Source organism: Elephantulus edwardii, unplaced genomic scaffold (assembly GCF_000299155.1).
Source record: "Elephantulus edwardii isolate Elephantulus edwardi_28Jun2011 unplaced genomic scaffold, EleEdw1.0 scaffold00310, whole genome shotgun sequence".
In the NCBI taxonomy this organism is placed as follows: Eukaryota; Metazoa; Chordata; class Mammalia; order Macroscelidea; family Macroscelididae; genus Elephantulus; species Elephantulus edwardii.
The window spans coordinates 2,434,303-2,439,704 of record NW_006400060.1 but is presented as its reverse complement, the minus strand read 5'-3'; the positions used below and the strand labels follow the sequence as shown (position 1 = coordinate 2,439,704).

Here is a 5,402-nt window from a genome sequence, read left to right as displayed (position 1 = left end):
TCTTTCTGCCCACGAACTTTGAAAGCAGAAGTGGCATTCACTTCCTAAATAACAAAATAACATACCTCTAGATACTCTATGAAATTTGATAAATATTGATAGTTGTAGAGGGGCTTCAGGCCCTTTGTTCATAGGGTGGTTATGAGTTGTGTTTGAGTTGAAAGCAACCAACACCACCACCAACAACATATTCATGAACTGGAAACGTTTTTCCATTTCTTTAGGTCTTTTATTGGGTCTTGAAGAAATGTTCTGTAGTTTTCTCTGCAAATGTCTTGTGTCTGTGGTTAGGTTTATTCCTAAGTGTCTCAATTTGTGGTTAGCTATTGTAAATGATGTTGATTTCTTAGTTTTCTTCTCTGTGTTTTCTTTGTTATTGTTGAGGAATCCCTCTGACTTTTGTATCTTGATCTTGTATTGTGCAACTCCACTAAACTTGTCCACTAGCTCTAACAATTTTTCATTGAGTCCTTGGGGTTTTCTGTGTAACTATCATGTCATCTGGATATAGTAACAGTTTAACCATCTCTTTGTTGATCTAAATAGTTTTAATTCCTTCTCTTTTCTCTTGCCCTTGGAAGTACTTCCAATACAATATTGAATAGAAATGATGATAATCAGCATCCTTGTCTGATCCCTGTTCACAAGGAAAAAGCTTTTAATCATTCTCCATTGAGAATGATCTTGGCTTTTAGTATTGCATATATACTTTTCACTATGTTGAGGAAATCCTCTTCTATTCCAATTTTGCTGTGTCTCTTTATCAGGAAAAGACGTTGGATCTTTTAAAATTATTTTTTAAAATTGTATTTATACTAGTTTATTTACAAAATTCAAATAACTTCTTTTTAAGACAAGATTCTTCCAATTTCCCTCACCCCCACCAATCAAATTGTACAACATCATGATTAATCCCTCCCCTTACCCCTCAGGTCCTCATTCCTCTCCCCCTTGGATCTTCATACTCATTCTATTATAATGGTTTTACACAATATTTGTCCTTGTGGGACTGAGTTAATTCACTCAGCATAATGCTCTCCAGTCCCTCCACGTTAGGTAATAATAACTTACAAAATCATCATTCCTGCGTGCTGTGTAGTATTCCATTGTATGAATGATGAATGTACCATATTTTCTCAAACCATTAAATTGTGGTTGGATACCTGGTCTGTTTCCATGTTCTTGTGATGGTGAACAACACCGCTATGAACATTGGTGTACAAGTCTCCTCTGCTTGTGCCTCATTTATCATTTTTTAATTAATTTTAATGAGCGTTTACAGAGATTTTGGATTTCCAGTCATTCATTGTTGCACTTTTCTCCCTGTCCACTCCTCCCCTCCAGTTCGCTCCTCTCTTTGAAAAGAAAAAAGAAAAATTCCTTCATTGGTATACCATACTCACATTCCTCCCCTAACCCCCTCCCCGAGTACACTTGACTATGCAACCTTAATTCTAGACTCTTGTGATAACCATAATACCCAATGATACCTTTAATCTGTTCTTTTCTTCATCTGTTTCAATCCAGTATGCATAACTTATCCAGTTTTTTCTCAGTCTTACCCCAACCCTGATGTCAGTCACATTCTACAACAGTGGCACCATGCAGTATTTGTCCCTTTGTGACTGAGACATTTCACTCAGAAGATGTTGGATTTTGTCAAAAGCCCTTTCTGCATCAATTGCTAAGATCATATGGTTTTTGTTATTTTCTTTGTTAATGTGGTGGATCACCTTGGTTTTTTCATTTTGTTTTGTTTTTGCTGTTGTTCTTGTATTTCATTTTAAATAAAAACCCAAACCCTGTGGTTTTCCTCTGGTTTGTCTCTCTCTCTCGACCAAGGAATCCTGCCCAGGATCTTCCTTAATAAAGCTTATTTAGCTAGCTTTCTTTCTCTAGTCCGTTCTTTGAGTCCTTGGCCTTATGTCCAGTGTGAAGACCTAACATCCTTGTGCATGAAATCCAGGAGGGGAGTCGAGGCATGTTGAGGCCCCATTCCCTTTTGCGGTTAGTGCGGTGCCCCTCACTCTCTCTCTCTTATACCTACCAGCTCTCACAGTATCAAGATGTCAAATGGTAACAGCAGAAAAAGTCCCTTTTTCTTCCTCCTCTCCCATTTTGTGTGTATGCTTGCTGACTGAATGCTTTGAGTGCTTATGAAGAAGTTTCCATAGCTGATGCTACTCTGAAGTCACAGCCCCCACCCATGGACCCATGGTTCCATGTTGTTGTTATACAGCTTAGTGGCAATTTCGGGGATCCTCTAGGAACCCCAACTGGTCCTGGGCTTGATATGGGTATGCCTATGCTAAGACATACTTTTACCCCCTGAGGGGCATAGCTGGAGGGACGCCTGCATGGAATGAGGGGACAGTCAGACTCTCTGTTGTCTATTTCCATCTATTTTGTATTTATGTCCAGTCAGCAATAGTGTCCACTTTCTGTGAACTCCTCATTCTTCCTGTCCACTGCTACCACTATTCTGGAAGAGTCTTTGCTGAGAGTTATATGGCATCATCCTCTCATCAAAAACTCTTTGTCCCTATTCTTCTGACTCCTGCCTCTTCACTCTCAGACTCCTTTTCTGACTTCTTTTTCTCCCTAACAAAGGCCCATTTGCTCATAAAATTTCCAGGCACTGTTCAGAACAGTACCCAGGTGTTTTGCCTTCAGGCATTTCAAACTCCCTTGGGATTCAGGTCCGTCCCCACTGGACTCCTATCTGCACAAATATCCAATATTTCAAAAAATCACAGGCCTGTGTCAGGAGCCCACCCAAGCACCAGGCACTTCCAGGACATTGATTGTGATAGGAAACACTGATGCCATCTCTTAACCTTTCCCAGAATCTAATGCTCTGAAATCTCAGCTGCCCTCACCCACAGATCTGAACACCATGAGGAGTCAAATTTCTAAACCCCCAAAGGACAGCCTCTTGAGCTGCCTCCTTTCAAATCTTTCAAACTTGGGCCTGGCTGAAGACCTCCACCCCAAGAGACTAATAATCTTTTACTGTAACCAAGCATTGCCACAGTATCAGTTAGATAACAATTCTCAATAGCCTGAAATGGGACTTCTCATCTTAATACCCTTCGAGATCTTGACAATTTCTTCCAATGAACTCATAGATGATCAGAAACTCCATCTAAGATTTCTTTCAGTTTTGTTCCCATCTCTATCAATAAAATCTGCCAACCTGTGCAGGTTCTCTTAGCCCATGGTAAAGTCACTTTTAGTATTTGCTTTTATTTCTTTGCTTTGAAAGGTATTGTTCTTCCATGATTTAAAGCATGTAGTTATGTACGTGTATACATGTATGTATCTATATTTTTAAATCATGTTATCTTTACCAAGTGAAACCAAGCCACACTATTTTTGAGCCAATTAAGAGTATTGCAGTTATTAAAATGTAGCATTTGGGGGTAACATTTTAGAAAAATCATTTAGTACATCTAGTCTACTGAACGAAAACCACCTTGAGAATGAAAGTTGAAAGTTTTAGCATAGTATGAGATTTAAGAGGGAAAGCATAATAACTGGTTAGTTTTGTGTATTTTTGTTTAAGAGGAAAAATTAAAGTATGTTTGCTTTAAAGTAAAATGTCCACTTGTCCCAGAATAGAAAAGATAGTAAAAGCTAAATTTGAAAGTGTGTAGTAAGTTATAGAAGACTTGAAGGGAAGTGAATTTTATTTGCTTTAGTTTATAATATCTGCAAATAATGAGTTTGAAAAGAAACAATGAAATGTTTTGAAATTTTTATATTACATCAATTGTAGTAGATTTATTAAGATGTGGAAACGACTGATTTTACACTGCAAAACGTTATACGGTGATACGCTGGCCTCTTCCACACACAGTGTAAAACTACAACCAAATTTTTTTTCCAGCCAAATAGAAGCTTTATTATTATACTGGAATGATATAAATAAGCTTTGGTGTATACATTTTAGGACAGAGTATAGGGTAACTCTGCATTACAAACACTTCACACAACACCATCTCTCAATGTAAATTGGGTTTTGGGCCGAGGGGACAACTCCTAAGGGATTGGATGCTCTGGGTCCCTTCACTGCCTGCTTGAGGCCCGCACGAGGCAGATGTCTAGGGCTGGGGCTCTGCCTGGCGCTGCCGCTTGGCCTTCATCTGCAGGTACCACCCTTTGCCTTCCTCAAATCATTTCTTCTCATCCTCTGTCTCAGGCACCAGCTGGGGCACAGGCAGCGACTTGCCCTCCTGGCTCAGGGACACATAGGTGAAGAAGGCACTGGCAGCCCGGTACCGCTGCTGTGAGTTGTCTACCACGGGGTCAGCGTCCACCAGGACCTCAATCTCCATGGACTTGTTGCTCGTGAAAGTCATGCGGCCCGAAATGGTGATGACACACCCTTTTCTGATCTTGTCGTGGAAATTAATAGCGTCTACCCAAGCTGTGACGATGTTGGTCTTGCAGTGGCCGGCAGCACAATCCCAGCCACCTCATCCATGAGCTTCATGGTGACACCTCCACGCACAAAGCCGTGCAGGGTGCAGTCCGAAGGCCCCACAAGGTGGATCAGGCTGGACTGGCTGTAGCTGACGGTGTTCGGCTCTGGGTTGAGGACTGGCTGCACGATATCCCTGCTCCTCCACTTGGTCTCCATGCGCTCCAGCTTCTGGGCTTCGTACCACTTCCAACCCTCCTCCTCCTGTTCCTGGTGTGAGTACGCAACAGGGGGCACCTCGAGGACCTTGTCTATGTTCTTCAGCGACAGGGGAACATACCAGAGGGTGGCCTTGTTGGTCAATTTTTTGGTACCTGTGAGGATGTTTTCAGACATCACGTTGACCTGGACTTCCACAGAGTGCTTGGAGGTATAGGTAATCTCAGCGCTGACATGGGCCACCTCACCAGTGCACTTGGGTGACAGGAAGTCGGTGCGCTCAGCGTGGGCTAGGGCAGCCACACAGCGCTCCCCATTCTGACTGTTGTAATGACGGGTGCTGATGATAGCTCCTGCCGCCTCGATCATCTTCAGGATGGTTCCCCCGTGCACATTGCCAGCAACATTGGCATCATCCGGCCGCATGATCCGGCAGATTTGAATGGCAGACGGGACCTCGGTGGAAGAGCCCAACACACTGGCAGCGGTGGTGGTGATGGCTGGCGGATGCAGGAGAGCGCAGGTGTCTGGCAGGACCCGCGTGGAATGAATCTACAACCAAATTTTTAGCTAACTTTACAGTTAAAAAAGAATCTTCTGAAACTAAAACATCACCTTCCTTTTCCAACTCTAACCCAGACAAAACACCATCTCTCCTTTTGCTGACCCCCAACCAGTAAATAATCTCACTTAGCCTCCCTTAACCTCCAAACTAAACATTACAGATAAAGGGATCAAACTCCTATGCTCCTCCTTTCTC

General features: G+C 42.3%; 1 pseudogene; it reads right to left on the bottom strand.

Moving 5' to 3' along the window:
* Positions 1-4,103: 4,103 nt before the first annotated feature.
* LOC102849594 lies at positions 4,104-5,170 on the bottom strand (annotated as a pseudogene).
* Positions 5,171-5,402: the final 232 nt, after the last annotated feature.